The 18,563-nt window shown below is 37.4% G+C and overlaps 1 long non-coding RNA gene across 4 annotated transcripts in view; it reads right to left on the reverse strand.

The window, feature by feature from the left end:
* LOC123384013 overlaps positions 1-18,563 on the reverse strand; it is a 205,361-nt gene that overhangs the window by 80,661 nt on the left and 106,137 nt on the right. For 3 of the 4 annotated variants that reach the window (XR_006594499.1, XR_006594498.1, XR_006594501.1), the window contains one exon: positions 6,853-6,917. This is a non-coding gene — a long non-coding RNA (uncharacterized LOC123384013). Of the gene's footprint in view, positions 1-572; positions 2,940-6,852; positions 6,918-18,563 lie in introns of those variants that run through there. The other variant, XR_006594500.1, reaches the window with a different exon arrangement.

Below are 18,563 nucleotides of genomic sequence, written 5' to 3' on the forward strand. Positions count from 1 at the left end.
CCAGGCTCTGAGCCATCAGCCCAGAGCCTGACGCGGGGCTCGAACTCATGGACCGCAAGATCGTGACCTGGCTGAAGTCGGACGCTTAACCGACTGCGCCACCCAGGCGCCCTGTGTTCACTTCTTTTTATAAGGCCACCCATCCTACCCAGATTAGGATCCTACCCTTATGGCCTCATTTGACCTTAATTACTTCCTAGAAGACCTTTCTTCAAAACAGCCACATTGGAGGTTAGAGCTTCAACATTCAACAGTTCAGTCTATAGCAGGGGCCACGTGGCAGGGAACTGCCTACAGTAGCTAAAAGGCATCCCAGCTTATGGCTAGCAGGACAATAACCTTCATCCTGCAACTTCAAGGAAAGAAACCAGTGACTTGGGAAAAGGATTCTGATCCCCAAATGGAACCACAACCACAGCTGACTCCTTGATTTTAACCATCAGACCCTGAGCAGAGTATCTAGTCTCACCGGGTCCAGATTTCTTACCCACAGGAATTACAGAATAAATCAATATTTTAAGCAGAGTTTGTGGCACATATGCGTTAGTAGAAAATAATACATGCAGCTCATATTTTGGCTTGTGTTATATTTTATTCAATAGTAGTTATCCAACAGTTATGATTCTGGATCTGACCTGGTTAGAAAGCTGTAAAATTTTTCAACGATTTCCTAAACTTGAAGTTGACTGAAAATGGAGTAGCTTCTTTCCCACCACAGAGTCTGGCTTGAATATTTTCTTCTTTCCTACCTCCTTCCTTCATCAAACATTTATTGAATGCATAATATCTGCCAGATGTGAAATGGTGACTGGGGACGGCAAGTTAAACAAATTGTCATTAGGGGAGCCTGGGTGACTCAGTTGTTTCAGTGTGGGACTTCAGCTTGGGTCGTGACCTCACGGTTTTTGTGTTCAACCCCTGCATCAGGCTCTGTGCTGACAGCTGGGAGCCTGGAGACTGCTTCAGATTCTGTCTCCTCTCTCTGCCCCCCACTGCTCACACTCTGTCTCTCCCTCTCACAAAAATAAACATTAAAAAAATTTTTTTAAATCATCTCGTACTCATGGAAATCAATTTATGAAATCTATGTTTGAATGGCATAAAATTAACATTTGCTTTGAAATTCATATTTTAAAATGTTTGATTAGCTAACTTTTATTCCTAAACTCAAAATCAGTTCATTTATAGAAATTCTATTTAGCCAACCACAGCATATTAAAATGGCAAAAAAGAATACAATTAATAGAGAAACCATAAGCACAGCAGCCTATAATTTTTACAGATTTCTAATATTGAGAGTCCGTTGGACAATAAAAAACTTTCAGGGTTTTAGGTGCATGAAAACTAGCCTTGAAGAAGCTATCTTTCTCCAAGCTGCCTTACCAGTAAATTTCCTAAAATTATTCCAAGAGCTATGGAAAATGTCTCTGAAATTATCTGCTTGTGCCAAAAGTCATGAGAAGAAAGAAATCAGCACTAGCAGTTTTCTCCATTAATCTGTCAAATGAATGCTGAGATGTCAGAATCAAGTGATAAATACCGAAGGACATGTGCTTCAATTCATTCCTTCTAAGAGAGAAGGTGAGCAGCCTGAAAGTCCGTTCACCTTTTCCCTGAATTAAAATGAGAGCTAAATAGTGAAATCTTAAGTTGTTGCTATTTATAGGTCCCCACTCACTATATTAGCATTTTTATCTTCTAATTTTCATATTTTAGAAAATTTTTTTTCACGAAAAATATTGAAGAAACTCATCTTTGGGTTAAGATACTCTAAGGAGTACTTAAACCGAGGAGCATTCCCAAGCTGGTTTATGTTATGTCTCTAATACCACAAGCCCCGTGACTATCTATCAAACTATCACAACGGTTACCTCATTCTACTCTGCCAAGATGGGGAATTATCCACTTGGTCAACTAACTGCCTTTCCTAACCCTCATCAAGGTTGTGGAAATAGAAGGGATTACATATGTTGAAAGTGACCATAGGGTACGATGAAAAAGGTATGAGGAAAAGTAGGCATTGCTAAAGTGAAAGATCAAATCCACAAAATCCCATCTGCAGAATTAATATTAAAAGACAAATTGCTCAAAAACAAAAAATAAGAACAAAACTCAGGATGGTAGGATGGCGGGCTTACATGAGAAGGGACATCCATAGTCTATACATTGATATAAACACAAAACAAAGGTCTAAAGAAAAGGGTTGGCAAGGTGTTCTTGAGAAAGGACCCCGAAGAGCAAGAATTTGCCATTGCCTACCAATATTGCTGGACAGAGTAGATCTCTTCACAAGCTGGTGAATCACAGCATCATTGTTCAGCTTCAATATTCCCTGATGTTTCTCGTGGATATTTGCTTCCATTTTTCCCTCAGACCAAGCACAAGTAGATATATATACACACACACACACACACACACACACACACACATATATACGTGTGTGTGTATATATATATGTGTGTGTATATATATGTATATATATACATATATAATTTACTTATTTTACATATGGCCTTGATAAAAGAAAAGGAGTATCATCAGGGATACAAGTAAATAATCTGCCCGCAGGAAAAAATTCATTTGCTAAATTAATTAGTCTAATAATTTATACTTCATTTGCTTGAAAATTTGAATATCCCATGGCAGTTTTTCTTTGAATAAGGTTTGGCAGAGATAATGCCATGTGTTTAAGACAGTTCTTCTTAACACCTCTGCAGTTCAGCAAGTATAAGTTATTGCTTTCATCCAGAGAAACTCCATCACAAGTGTCAGGTGTCACTTCCGGGAATGTCCACGGATGTCCAGGCTCTTCCACTCCCACCCCATGTGATACAGGAAGGTCTTGAGGCACAGCCACAAAGTCCATGTGGGAGGACACCTGCCCTGGAGACTGGCTGAGGCCTGCTGTGGACTTCACATGATTTTCAGAGATCCTATTACTATAAGTTCCATGAAAAAGAGGGAAAAAATGTGCTGGGAAACTGCTCATGGTAAAATGATAAACAGAAATGATAAAACCAACAAGTTGGCAATAGCATAAACAATGGACAAAAAACCAATACTATTATGAATAATTCAGCTAAGCTAGATTGTAATAAAAGCTATGATGAGTCTGTAGATGGATATTCATCCTTTGCATTCTTTTTCAAACCCTTTCATTACTTTAATGAGTAACATTAACTAGATCACATACAAAGCATTTCCTTTAATGATCTAGCATCAATCATATACATGTTCTTTTAAAAAGTTACTTTTATCCCAGACCAGGAATGAAGCTTATTTTGTTTTTCTTTTTTTTAAATTTTTTTTTCAACGTTTATTTATTTTTGGGACAGAGAGAGACAGAGCATGAACGGGTGAGGGGCAGAGAGAGAGGGAGACACAGAATTGGAAACAGGCTCCAGGCTCTGAGCCATCAGCCCAGAGCCTGACGCGGGGCTCGAACTCATGGACTGCGAGATTGTGACCTGGCTGAAGTCGGACGCTTAACCGACTGCACCACCCAGGCGCCCCGCTTATTTTATTTTTCAAATAGTTATATGTTCACTGGATACAAATAAGGTACACTAAAATGTGATGAAACTTCTAAATGATCATGCTTCCATCAATTGCATTCAACATCTTTTAAGAACAGGATTCTGGGGCGGGGCGCCTGGGTGGCTCAGTCTGTTAAGTGTCAGACCTCAGCTCAGGTCATGATCTCACTGTTCAGAGTTCAAGCCCCACGACTGGCTCTGGGCTGACAGCTCAGAGCCTGGAGCCTGCTTCACATTCTGTGTCTCCCTCTCTCTCTGCCCCTCCCCGACTCACGTTCTGTCTGTCTCTCAAAAAATGAATAAACATTAAAAAAAAAATTAAAAAATAAAAGGACAGGATTCAGGGGGGCCCTGGGTAGCTCAATTGGTTAAGCATTGGACTCTTGATTTCAGCTCAGGTCATGATTCCACTGTTTGTAAGTTCAGGCCCCTTGTCAAGCTCTGCACTGACAGGCCTGCTTGGGATTCTCTCTCTACCCCTCCTCTGCTTCTGCATGTGCTCACTTTCTCTATCTCAAAATAAATAAATAACTTAAAGAATGGGATTTGGGATATAAATTACTAAAGTATAGAGAACATTCACCTAGTAAATTCCAGTATTTTATTTATGTAAATATATCAATGTAAATATATCTAGCATTGAACATTAACTTGTAGTATTTCATAAAAACTCTTTTCGTACCCTTTATGAACATCTGCCTTCCCATACAATGGCCTAAGACTCGATATTTGTATTATTTCTGGAAGGTTTTAGCTAACTATAAAGTGATGTTAATGTCTGACCAAATGAATTATGCAAACTGAACATGTTTTTTATAAACACTTCTTACACTGATACCATAATAATGCATTTCGTCATATTTTTTAAATTGTTTAATGTTTATTTATTTTTGAGAGAGAGAGACAGAGACAGAGCATGAGTGGGGGAGGAGCTGAGAGACAGGGAGACACAGAATGTGAAGCAGGCTCCAGGTTCTGAGCTGTCAGCACAGAGCCTGACGTGGGGCCCAAACTCACAAACTGTGAGATCAGGACCTGAGCCAAAATCGGACGCTTAATCCACTGAGCCACCCAGATACTCCACGTCAAATATTTTTTAAAGTCTGTATTTATTAACCTTTTAAAGGTACCAGATATACTCCTATTCTGCCATCTTGATAATGTCCTAATGGAAAATAGTTTATTACCATATATTCTCCTTCATTGTATTAATTCCTTATTATTAGAAATGGCTGGCACACATTATAGAGCTGCGGCTCAGGGGAAAGAAGAAGGCAGAATTCTCATGATCTCAACTCCAGGTTTTAATTTTATGCCCAGTTCTCTAAAATTTAAGTGTGTATGCTACTACCAATTGTACTATATGTAGACTATAAAAATCTTTTACATTAAAAGGTACCATAAGAAAAGATAACCCATAAACTTGAATACACTACTTTAAACACATACAGAAAAATATCTAAAATATATAAAAAGCATCCACTACGTAATAATGCAATAATATGATGATTAAAAGAAGACATAGTTGTGACTAAGAAGTAGAAACACAAATCATAAATGAATATTAATTATATTAAAGGTTGGTTAAATTTAAACCGCAGTAAGATAGCTTTTAATATTCACCACTTTGTCTAAAATGAAAAGCCTGAAAATATCATGTGTGAATGGAGATGTTAATTAAGCAACTGTGATTTTCATTTCACTACAGTAGCTAAATTGTTAAATAATTTAAAATGAATAAGTATAAAAGTATTTTAAATTACTTAAATGATTGAAAATGACTAAAAGTAAACTATACTCAGAGTGTTCTCAGACTTGTTATCAGCAACAATGACTATAGAATATGGTAATCCTTCAATATTTTGAAGAAAAGGATTTAAAACCAATACAAATTTTATTGATATATAATGATATAAAAAAGCAATACATTCTTAACAGTCCATATACCTTTTCAGGAATTATTTGAGCAGTAATTTTCAAAAGTTTGTCATTAAACAAAGGAAGAAGGGCAAAATTCAGTCAATACTAGATCCAGTTCCAGTGACAAGATATTGTAGCCTGGCCATTCTGCCCAAGGTTTAGAGGCTGGCAATCCAGGTAATAACTAGAAAATGGAGGATGTCAATAGGGTAGGGGTAATACAGGTAATGAGGATAAAAAGGTAGAGTTTCATACATAGATACCATAACTTCAGGATATGAAGGCTTATGACTTAGTAAAGACAAATGGAAATTCAGGGAGAAAGGGGAATTTACAAGAGAATTATAGGCCAAAGAAAAGGCAAATTAAAATGTGCCCTGTCAGGGCGCCTGGGTGGCTCAGTCGGTTGAGCGTCCGACTTCGGCTCAGGTCACGATCTCGCGGTCCGTGAGTTCGAGCCCCACGTCAGGCTCTGGGCTGATGGCTCAGAGCCTGGAGCCTGCTTCCGATTCTGTGTCTCCCTCTCTCTCTCTGCCCCTCCCCCATTCATGCTCTGTCTCTCTCTGTCTCAAAAATAAATTAAAAAACATTAAAAAAAATTAAAAAAAATAAAATGTGCCCTGTCTTAGCAACTGATAGAATGCCAGGAAAAGTGAATCTATTTAAAATTGATTCTACCCTAATTCCACTTAGAGCAGTCTTTGGTTAGAGACACTGGTCACATAAAAGAATGTGTACTACAAAAACTTAATTTTTGCATGACCATAATAATGGAAATACTATGTGTTGCTTTAAAAAGTTGAATTAGCCTAAAGACAGGCATACAGATCTTGGTGTGTGATGTTCAGATTAGAAGGTATATGACATCAATTTTTAAAATGTAAAGGTAATAGAAGATGGAGGATTAAAAGTGGAATATAATGTACAAATGTTACTCTTATTTTAGATAGTAATCAGGAGAACAGGAAAGGAAAAAAGAAGGAGTATTAGCACATTTTCTAAAAGTTTAGAATTAAAAATTAAGAATCCTACTAAGCTATAAGCGTTATTCATCACTAGGTATTGAACGTAGAAGTAGAAAATATTCAAAAGAATTACTCATCTTCTATTTTAGAGAATTAACAGATGTTATATGAAGTAGGAAATAAATTAGAGATATGCAAAAACACAAGGCAAAACAAAAACATTAGATTCTAAATTAGGTAATTCGGAACCAAGTAGGGACCTTTTGGTAGCCAGTCTTCAAAATGGCCCCGAGGATTCTCACCTCCTGGTATTCATGTTGTTGTGTAGTTTCCTTCCACACTGAATAGGGTTGCCGTATGTAATAAAATATTGTGGAAACAACAACCTGGGACTTTCAAATCTACATCACGAAAGACATAGCAGCCCATACCTGGCTCTCTTGGGTCACTCACATCACGTTGCCAGCTGCCACGTCATGAGGACACTCAAAACGCCCTGTGGAAATATGCACAAGATGAGGACTGGAGGCCTCCTGCCAACAGCCATCACCAACGTGCCATGTATGTCATTAGTGAGGAAAACAGAATGATTACAACCGATCCAGATTATTTAGTTATAGCCCCAGCTAAAAATGTTGTTTTCCTACTCTTTGATCCACATCAGGTTTACGTCCTTTTTTTGTCTCTGGAAAAGAGGTAGGGATGACTGAGACAAATAAGGATCCAGGTATACATGAATCCCTAAAAAATTATCCATCTCACTTTCATACTTATTTTCTGTAAGTTTCAGTATTAAAATAGCGGTTGTATCTCTTAATTGTCTATAAATGCAATGACTTAAACATCTGTCAATACCTCCAATTATTTATAACTTAGTGGTATTATTTTATGTGGTATGTTAAATATATTCATATATGAAATGAGCATAAACAATTGTTTTCATTATGAGAACTCCAAAATAATTATTCTCAGACATGTTCAGAATAAGATTGATTTTTTAGACTTTTATTACATACGAAAGTGAACATCTTATTTTTAAATTCTGAGATAGTTTTTATTTATCCTATTTTACATATATATCAATATTATTAAAAGATGTAAGAATTGTTATAACTCTTATGTAAATGGAAATGAAATAAATCTAGATGAATTTCTTCAGGGTCTTTAAATAATGAGATCAGAACTCCCTACTTCGCAGCACTAAACAAAAACACATAAAATATCTATATTGGCATCTATGGGAGATAAATGGTTGAACAAATTGTGTATTTTGTTGTATAGACAAAAACCTATTTCTCTTCCAAAAATATCACCTAGGGTCCTTATGCTGAAAACTGAAAGATAAATAAGAAAATGAACAGGACCACTAACACAAAAGTTTGATGAAATAAAGCTTTTAACATAACCTGAGAAGTAGGAAAAAGATTCTAGAACTTTTATTTCCCTATCTTCTTACTAGTCATATTTCATTACTATAAATGATAACTCTAAGAAGTTTTCAATGTTATAAATGACTCAAATATTAATTTGAAGGTAATTTGGGAAAAACTATTGTTAAAAATGTATTCACAAAGAAAATTAAACCTAGTAAATATGGAGTCTATGAAAGTATGTATTATTGAGGCTAAATGTGAAACTTGAGCTTATATGAAGCCCAGTCTAGATACTTCCACTTGGAAGTGCAACAGAGATCTGAACAATATTTCCTAAACTATAATTTGCTACTGTAATGTTAGCTCTAAACTCTTTTATCTTTTGCATTATCCCACATTGAATAATGAGAGTTAAGAATCACAGAATTGCCTCTGCTGGGTATCTGGCACATACCATGTCTCTCATTTACAATATCTAATTAACTTCCAAAACAATCCAATTTTATCCATTGGAAGTGTCGTTCAGTTCAGGTTCAGTGTCATTTCCTTCTGGATTTAGTTCCCACCAGATCTTCCTACCTCTAGAAATACCCACTGCAGGATACAGTCCCAATTATCCCTTGAGAGCATGAATATGATACCATCCTCTGACTAAAAACTTATAATGATTGTTGATTTTCCTTATGCCTATTTCTCTTTGGCCAAATTCCTTAACGGTGGCTCATGGCTTTGTTCCACACTCACAATTTAAAATGGACTTGCAGTTACTCAAACATGCAATACTGCAACTAATCTCAGAGATTACTGATCTGCCTACAAAACCCTTCAATCAGTCCACTCCCTCAGCCCTAGCTAACTCCTCCTTTATTGTATGAAAGAAAGAGAGAGAGAAGAATGGGGGGTGGGAAAGAGAAGGAGAGACAGAAACAGAGTTTCTAATTCTTACAATTGTATAATGTTTGATAAATGTTCCTATTTGCAGAGTTCAGTAGATTGAGTCAGACTCCTTGTCCTGTTTCGTTTTCAAAATTAAGGTTTTTTTTATACATTGCTTCACATTTGTGACTTTCCCTCATATTGTTCTATCTCTGCACTGGCTTCTACAGCCAGGCTCATTTCTATTTAATTACATTTTAAGGCAGTTGTTTTGAGAGAACTAAACCAATAGCCAAATTCATTTAAATAAAATATATTCTTCAGATGTTGAGAAACTGCCCCCAGGAGCTCGTACTTTTTACAACATTTTGCAAGTATACAAGTAGTACATAATGGTCCTAAAATATATAATGGTCGTGAGATCAAAATAATGTCCTATTCAGAGATCTTGTTGACTTAAAATTTTTAAAATTTGGATAAAATGAAAGTTAATCACACATCAACTTTGTGATATGTGGCCTTCTATAGCAAAGACAAAGAAACTCTATATGATATTCTGTTGCATGAAACCAATTATCCTTAGGATCCAAGAATAATTGTTTGCAACCATCTTTCAATCTAAGAAAAGATTGAGATACAAAATATCACTCTATGTAACTACTTCATTGTCATTATCAATTATCTTACAAACTTTTCCTGTAGGTTTCCTGTTCGTGTCCTCTATGTATTTTCCTATAGTCATAAATTTAACAACTTTAATTACTATTTGCAATTAGTTCCAACATTTGTCATAATCAAATCAAATTTGTTTAGCTAATCTCTAACCCTGGATGAATTCACAAACATATGGTCTCTTGTCCTATGTGCAGTCTTAAATGCAGACCTTTGAAATGTCTAGCCTGAGGATTGAAATAACCATCTAAGGAATTAATATTTTCTGTCCAATCTTAGTACTCCAGCAAAGTTAGCATTCCTAAATGGCATAATAATCTCCCCAATGCCCCTTAAAAATCAACAATTCTTTACTGTTTTTTTAATAAAGTCCAAACGTTTAAACAAGGTATACAAAAATCCCTTCACTATATGTTCCTATGCAACTTCTGCAGAATCATCCTCTCCTTCTTTCACCTCCTTAAACTTAATCCTCACACACAACTGGTGTTTTTCAAAAACTTTTCTAGTTTTGCTTTTCTCTCCTCTACCAGAAAATTCTAGTATTAAACAAGATCTTCAACCCTGATCATGAGGCTTCTCCACCCCACAGCACCAGAGTCCTTCCTTCCTCTGTTCTATTACACCTTGTGCAAGTGTCTGCCTAAACAGAGCTATTGTTCTTGTGATTTCCCCACATTAGACTTTAAAGATAAGAATCATGCCTTCGATTCATTCAACTGATAACCACCTTATCCCAAAAAAAAGGTAACAAAAAAGATAGACAATTATAGTAAAATATTAATTTTTGAAACAGGGAAATACAGAGGCTTATAAAAACATGACAGACAGCAAAAAACAAAAACAAAAAAAACAAAAAAAACAAAAAAAACAAAAACAAAAAAAAACAAACAAAAAAAAACCCACTTTCTCCAGGGCACCTGGGTGGCTCAGTCAGTTAAGCATCTGACTCTAGATTTCAGATCAGGGATCTAGCCCTGCATTGAGCTCTACACGAAGCATGGAGCCTGCTTAAGATTCTCTCTCTCTTGCTCTCTGCACCTCCCCCAGCTTGCACTCCTGCTCTCTCTCAAAAGAAAACAAAAACAAACTAAAACAAATAAACAACCCATTTTCTCCAGATGACACAGGCTGGAATTTAGCCATTCTTTATCACCAAGGACAAAGTCTCAATTAGTATTGAATTTCTTAAAATCTGAAGTGAATAAACCAAGTTCATAGAACATGTTACCTTTAAACAGAATGTCTCTGAAAAGAAACATTATTTGATTAACTGTGCTCTGTCTGAATGGTGGCTATGACCCAGCACTGCTTGAACCCTATCCTTTAAAACAAAGGAAAAAAACAGTTGCTCTTTCAGAGGTGGACATTTCTCAGTTTTGAGTTACTTTAATTTGTTACAACGCTAGGTATTTACTTTGTCAACAGATGCTTCATTTTAACACTGTTAGCCTCGGAACACTTCATAAAATGTAAAAAGAAAAACTTACTTTTCCAGTACTAATTTTAGATTGTGCTTATATTAATTTTCCCCTTTTTTGATTTTTTTTAAGAGACTGAGTTATTCCACACACTCTCCCCTAACTCCTGAGTTCTTCACAAGACAGCAAGACATCAGGACTACAAGCCATTAATTAATACTTTTACAACATCAATTAATGAGCGATCACAGCTTCTCTGAAAGGATGCTAAGTCTCAGGATCTGAATTGTTAGTCGTAAAAATCCTGGCATGAGGATGACATGTGATTGGGTCATTCTGTCCCGATTTAAGTTTCTGGCAAAATGCCAACCTTAAAAACCACTCATTCAGCTACAGTCAGAAATACAGGAACTACATTCAAACATTTCATGCTATTAAGATTGTGTCTCACGCTCAACTGGTAAATTCATCCGCTCATGACAAATGATTACCATAGTTATGTGTTTGTCAAATACTTCTGTGTTTGTCAACTTCTTTCTGAGGGGCTCAGGTTACTTCCTAGTACACCAAACTTTAACTGCTGTTTTCAAAGAGGCAAGATATTTATCTAGAAAGTTTCACAAATGTATTATGGCTTCCACCAAATACTTTGTTGTGGTTGTCCTGCTACCTTCTCAGCATGTGATTTTGCAGGACTCTGCGGGGTACTTGGTGATAATGACAACTTAAAGTGAAGGTCGTAAACTTCCTTTCACCCTTGTGAGTATTTAGAGGGGCGCTGTATCCTCGTCTTCTGAGGAGGGAATCCCTTTTAACCCTCTGATCCTTTGGGGAGAGAGTAGGTGAGTAGGCATGCTAAATTATGAAACTTTACATTGGCCAGGCCCTACTGAAGTGACTTTTGGTTCTTCAAGTAGAATGGTTTTCATGTTTTTAAAGAAACAAACTGTTAAAACACAAAAAAATTACGCCTGTGTTTCTAGATACTGTATTATAATCAGTGTCTACTATTACATTTAAAAGCCTAAGCAAATCCCAAGATTGAAGCCAGAATAGAAACCAAAACTAGAGTCAGGGATGAACAAGGAAAGAATAGCTGGGCTTTGATGGACTTAGAGCAGTAAACTGATCGTTTGGGGCATGTTTTATTGAAGCAATAACAGGGGCCGTTACCTCCAGGATCTCTTAATACCATGTTATAGATTCTAAAGCAAAGTGAGGGCCAGTAGGGATCAGATTTGTGTTCTTTATCTGTGGTTCTGTCCTGCTCAGCACAGTATCTGGCACATCAAAGAATAAGGTATTAAAAGTGTTTTTAGAAATGTCTTCCATAATAAAATATGAAACAAATGTCTTCGTATCGGTACTACGCTAAATTTTATCATCTTTCCATCTGTTTCACTGTTTTTCTTAAAAGACATTAGAGAGGATGTATAACATTTAGTTTTGTCTTGACTGTCCCAGGCTAGTACTTCTTATCAAAGATTTAAATGTTTTTAGCTCTTCAATAATTCTTTTTAATAATTTCAAAGGATTTGAAGTTAGGAAGACAGTGTGGTAAAATGTGTTAATCATCAGTAGTAAGAATTAGGTTTATGTGTTGACTTTATGACAAGCCAGTTGTATGGCAATTATAGCTACTCTTGAGAACAGATGTGTATGAATATTTTATTATTATCTTATTTAATGCAATTATATAAATGTGGCAACCCATTGTCCTCTTGGATTTTTTCTGATTATGCAATATTTCAATACCTGGCTCTGTTTCATTCTGGGATTATTTTTATAATGATTCAATATGGTCTTATTTAAATTTAACTAAGCTATCTTTCATTTTAGGATTGTTTTTGCTCTGATGAATCTTCCTTTAGTGATATTTATAAGTTTAGGACTGAAAATAGAGATGGGAAGCATGCTTTTAAAAATGTATTACAGGGGCGCCTGGGTGGCGCAGTCGGTTAAGCGTCCGACTTCAGCCAGGTCACGATCTCGCGGTCCCTGAGTTCGAGCCCCGCGTCAGGCTCTGGGCTGATGGCTCGGAGCCTGGAGCCTGTTTCCAATTCTGTGTCTCCCTCTCTCTCTGCCCCTCCCCCGTTCATGCTCTGTCTCTGTCCCAAAAATAAACGTTGAAAAAAATAAATAAATAAATAAATAAATAAAAAATAAAAATGTATTACAAAAGAATCCAGTCATTTTGGAAGTGTGTAATATCAACGACAGTAGATAAAATAGTAAACTTCAAGGAAGTATTATGCTTTATTCTTTAAGAATCTGAAATGTTTAACAATACTGTTAATATTTCACAAAAAAATGAATGATAAAATGGAAGACTAACTTTTCTTCAGTAAATTAATAATTTGTAGATATAACTGTTTACAAATGTACATATTTCTTCTTCATTCCCTATCTTTTAATGGCTGTTATCCTAATGTCTTTCTGTGCTTACACTTATTAAATTTTTTTAAATTCATTTTTGAGAGAGACAGAGCATGAGTGGGGGTGGGGCAGAAAGAGAGAGGGAGACACAGAAACTAAAGTGGGCTCCAGGCTGAGCTGTCAGCATAGAGCCTGACATGGGGCTCGAACCATGAATAGTGAGATCATGACCTGAGCCAAAGTCAGATGCTTAACTGAGCCCCCCAGGGACCCCAACTTTCATTTTTTAAATATCCTTATATGCTATTAGAAAAGCAGTATGTACACAAACATACACAAAAAAGTACTTATTAAGAGCTTCATTATGAGTCACATATAAAGCTTAGACTTGTATAAATTGTATAATTGTTACATATAAGTTTAGAAATATCCTTTGTAATATGCAGAATAGATTTTATATTTTATGTTTATTCTCAAAGCATGAAATGTACAACCAAAAATTGCTGAGTGATTATTTAGGCCTACATGTGATTAAATTGTTTTTAATTTAGATAGCAACTCATTAAACTGTATAGCATATTAACAAATAGGAACACTTCCTGATTATTTACAGAGACATTATAGCATATTTTTAATGCCCAATAATGACACATTTTAGCGGCTCCCAATAAAGCGGTCCAATTAAATTTGCCTTCAAGGAACTAAAGTAAGAATTCATTCATTTTGCTGACTTCCAAGGAAGATAGTAGAATAAAGGATCCTGAACTCACCTCTCCCACAGACACAACTGGATAACACCCACATCAGTTTAAATAAACCACAAAACAACTGAAGACTGACAGAACAGACTCTCCACAGCTAAACTAGAGAAGAGGCTACATCAAAAACAGTAGGAAGAACAGAGACACAGTCAGAAAATAAGCTGACCTGTGAGACTGTCCAAGGGAAGGAGAAGGACCCAGGCATGGAGAAGGGAGAGGAGCTGACTATAAAATGGGCACCTCACGCACAAGGGACCCACACTGGGAAGATGAATCTCCATAATATTTGGCTTTGAAAACCAGAGGGGCTTAAATTCTAGTTCTTACAATCCCTGGGGCTTAACATCTGTAACTTCAAAAATCAGTGGGTATTGCTGAGATCAGAGGGAGATAAGAAACTGAGTCCCTGTTCTTAAAGAGACAGCACAACAAACAGCCCTCTGAAATATAGCCTAGAGGCAGCAGTTTGAAAAATGCCTGGGGATAAGGAAGGGAGATTTGTTTACTACTCTCAGAGTTTTAGCTGGAGGGGCAGGGATCTCTTGGAGAATCCTTCAAGAACAAAGGAGCTGGCGGGTGCCATTTCCCTCTCCAGCTCCCCAGCCTAGATCCACAGACACCGGTGGCAACCAGCACAGGGTGATCACTCTCCACTTAGTTTACCAACAGTGCACACTGCCCTCCTGTTTTTCTGCAGACTCATCCTCTCCAACCTGATCTCAGTAGCTCTCCAAATGAGTACAGGTTTCCTCCCATGGGAGACCTGCACAAACCTTGCTAACACTGCATGCCTCACCCCTGAGCTCCTCTATGGACTCAACCCCTCCATTCCCCCGCTTTAGCAGGACTACATCCAAAGCAGCTATGGGTCCCTTCCCATGGCAGGCCAGTGCAAATCTCGCTAGTGCTGCGTGCCCCACTCCTGTGTTCTCCCGCAGACCTGACCCCTCCAACCTACCCTTCTCCAAAGGAGCACCACAAATGTGGTGTGACAAGTGAGATGATTCATTTTCAGCAATACCAAATAAAAGCTGTGCTGTCTAGTTAACAATAGGTTGACAACCTGTTGGAAATATGTATGAAAATCCCTCCACCCCAATCATGGAGTCCTAAACCCTAAGACAATTCACTCCTGGTTCTTCTTCCCCTCTCCATTTTACAGGCTTTGCAATGAGCATGCACCAAAGAACTGAGGTCTCTGAGAAAGAACTGGAGTCTCTAGGTCACCTCAAGGAATGTATATTTGTTCCACTAAGACTTCTCTTTGCCTTTCATGGGCATAGCTGACTTCTGGATAAGGCTGTAACCTCTGTAGTGCTCAGCCAATGAGGAATCAGGGGAAGGACTTGCACTCTAGGAGATAAATTGCCTGCTGTAACTACCCCGAGTGTGCCTGTTCATCGGACACCTGCTCTTGCAAGAACGTTGATTAAAGCTTCACTTCACTGTGCTCAGAATCTCCCCATCCCTTCTATGGTTGGGTCAGTGGGCCTATTTCTCACATGCGGCATTCTGCAAGCCGTCCCCAGGAGCCCAGAACCACTCTAAAGTGACTCCTGCCACAGGGAGAGGGGAAGATAACCACACACACCAGTTCAACTGCAGCCCCAGCAGTGGGCTGGGGGAAGACATCTAGTCTCACTGCAGGCTCCACACACTAATGAAAGGCTTTCAGGGACAACACAGGAAGAGTGCCCTGCAGCTCCGCGCTGTCACAGCTCACAGGCAAACATCTGTTTTGACTCAATTTAAGCCCAATGCAACTCAAGACTGGCCCATCAATGACAAACCCTGCCTGCAACAGGCAAAGAGAACCATTACAGGTAACTGGACTGAAGGCAAACACAAGTCAGGCACAACAGCAGGCTACACAGCACAGAAGCACTAGGTTCTAGTGAACAGGGGACATGGCACTTGAGGGCACTATAGGACCTCTTCTTCACAAGGCCCCTACTTTAAAGAAACAGTCACAGAGTTAGAAAAAATGAGGAGACAGGGGATTATGCCGGAAATGAAAGAATAGGACAAAATTACAGCAAGAGAACTAAATGAACCAGAGACAGGTGATATGTTGTATAGAGAATTTAAAGTAATGGTCATAAAGACACTCACTGGACTTTAGAGCAGAGGACCTCAGTGAGACCCTCAAAAAGAGAAAGCATAAAAAAGAACCAGTTGGAGATAAAGAACTCAGTGAGTGAAATTAAAACTACATTAGATGGAATAAATAGTAAACTAGAGGAAGCAGAAGAATGGATGAGTGACCTGGAGAACAGATCAATGAGAAGCTGAACAGGAGAGGGAAAAAAAAAAAGATTAATAAAAAAAAGAATACATTAAAGCAAATCAGTGACACCATTAGGTGTAATAACATTTGCATTATAGGAATCCCAGGAGGGGAAGAGAGAGAAAAGGGATCAAAAAGTTTGTTTGAAGATATAATAGCTGTAAACTTCCCTAATTTGGGGAAGGAAACAGAAATCCAGATCCAGGAGGCAGAGAGAGCCCCCAACAAAATCAACCCAAGGAGGTTGACATTGAGGCACACTACTTTAAATGGCAAAAAAGTAATGATAAAGAACTTTGAAAGCAGCAAAAGAAAACAGTTACACCCAAGGGAAGCCCCATAAGGCAATTAGCTGATCTCTCAGCAGAAACTTTGCAGGCCATAAGGGAATGGCATTATATACTCAAAGTACTGAAAGACTAAAATCTGTAGCTAATAAAATTCTATCCAGCAGGCTATCATTCAGAATAGAAGGAGAGTTAAAGAGCTTCCCAAACAAAGGTTAAAGGAATTCATGACCACTAAACCAGCCCTGTAAGAAATGATCAAAGGAATTCTGAGTGGAGAGACCATAAGCCTGAGTAAGAAATGGAGGAAGCTGCAGTCCCCTGATGATAAAAGCAGTAAAATTAAGTATGTTCGCAAAAATCAGTAAAGAGATTCACACACAAAAAATAATTTTTTAAAGGATATATAGTATGATACCACATACCTAAAACATAGGGGGTTGGGAAGAAGAATAGAGATTTTCTTCTTTTAGAATGGGTTCAAACTTAAGTGACCATCAACATAATATAGACTGCTATATGCTTAAAGTATTACATATAAAACTAGTGGTACCCACAAATAAAAAACTGGTAAGAGAGAGAGAGAGGCAAAGAATCCAATATATCACTAAAGGAAGCCAAAAAACAGAGACAAGAGCAAGAAATAAACAGATAAGAAAAAAGCCACCATAAAACAAGTAACAGAATGACAAGAAGTACACACTTATCAATTACTTTGAATATAAATGGACTAAATGTTCCGATCAAAAGACAGACGGTGACAGAATGGATGAAAACAGCAAGACCCATCTATTTGCTGCCTACAAGTGACTCAATTCAGACCTACAGACACAGACACGTGCAAATTGAAAGTGAAGGAATAGAAAAACACTTGTCATGCAAACGGAAGGGAAAGAATGCCAGGGTAGCAATACTTAATATCACACAAAATAGATTTTAAAACACACTGTAATAAGACACAACAAAGGACATAATAGATCACCAGATAGATCTAACAGATACATTCAGAACATTCCATCCAGCAACAACAGAATATACATTCTTCTCAAGTGCACATGGAACATTTTCCAGAATAGATTACATCAGAAGCCACAAAACAAGTCTCAACAAATTCAAAAAGGTCAGAGTCATACCATGTATCTTTTCCAACCACAATGGTATAAAACTAGAATTCAACCACGAGAAAAAACTTGGAAACAACACAAATACATAGAGGTTAAATAACACTCTACTAAACAATGAATGGGTCAACCAAGAAATCCAAAAGGAAATAAAAAATACGCAGGGAGGATGGCCAACAGATACATGAAAAGATGCTCAATATCAGTCATCATCAGGGAAATGCAAATCAAAGCCACAATGAGACATCCCCTTAAACCTGTCAGAATGGCTAAAATCGACAACACAAGAAACAACAAGTGCTGATGAGGTTGTGGAGAAAAAGGAAACTCCTTGCACTATTGGTAGGAAAGCAAACTGGTGTGGCCATTGTGAAAAATACTATGGAGTTTCCTCAAAAAATTAAAATGGAATCACCCTATGATTCAGTTATTCCACTATTGGGTATTTACCCAAAGAATATGAAAACACTACTTCCTAGGAATGCAAGCTGGTGCAGCAACTCTGGAAAACAGTATGGAGGTTCCTCAAAAAATTAAAAATAGAACTACCCTCCGACCCAGCAGTTGCACTAGTAGGTATTTATCCAAGGGATACAGGTATGCTGTTTCGAAGTGATGAATGCCCACCAATGTTTATAGCAGCCCTATCAATAATAGCCAAAGTATGGAAAGAGCCCAAATGTCCATTGATGGATGAATAAAGAAGATGTGGTATATATATATATATATACAATGGAGTATTACTAGGCAATCAAAAAGAATGAAATCTTGCCATTTGCAACTATGGGGATGGAACTGGAGAGTATTGTGCTAAGGGAAATTAGTCAGAGAAAGACAAAAGTCATAGGACTTCACTCATATGAGAACTGTAAGAGACAAAACAGATGTACATAAGGGAAGGGAAACAAAAATAATACAAAAACAGGGAGGGGGCCAAAACGTAAAAGACTTTTAAATATGGAGAATAA

The sequence above is a fragment of the Felis catus genome, chromosome A2 (assembly GCF_018350175.1).
Source record: "Felis catus isolate Fca126 chromosome A2, F.catus_Fca126_mat1.0, whole genome shotgun sequence".
NCBI lineage: Eukaryota > Metazoa > Chordata > Mammalia > Carnivora > Felidae > Felis > Felis catus.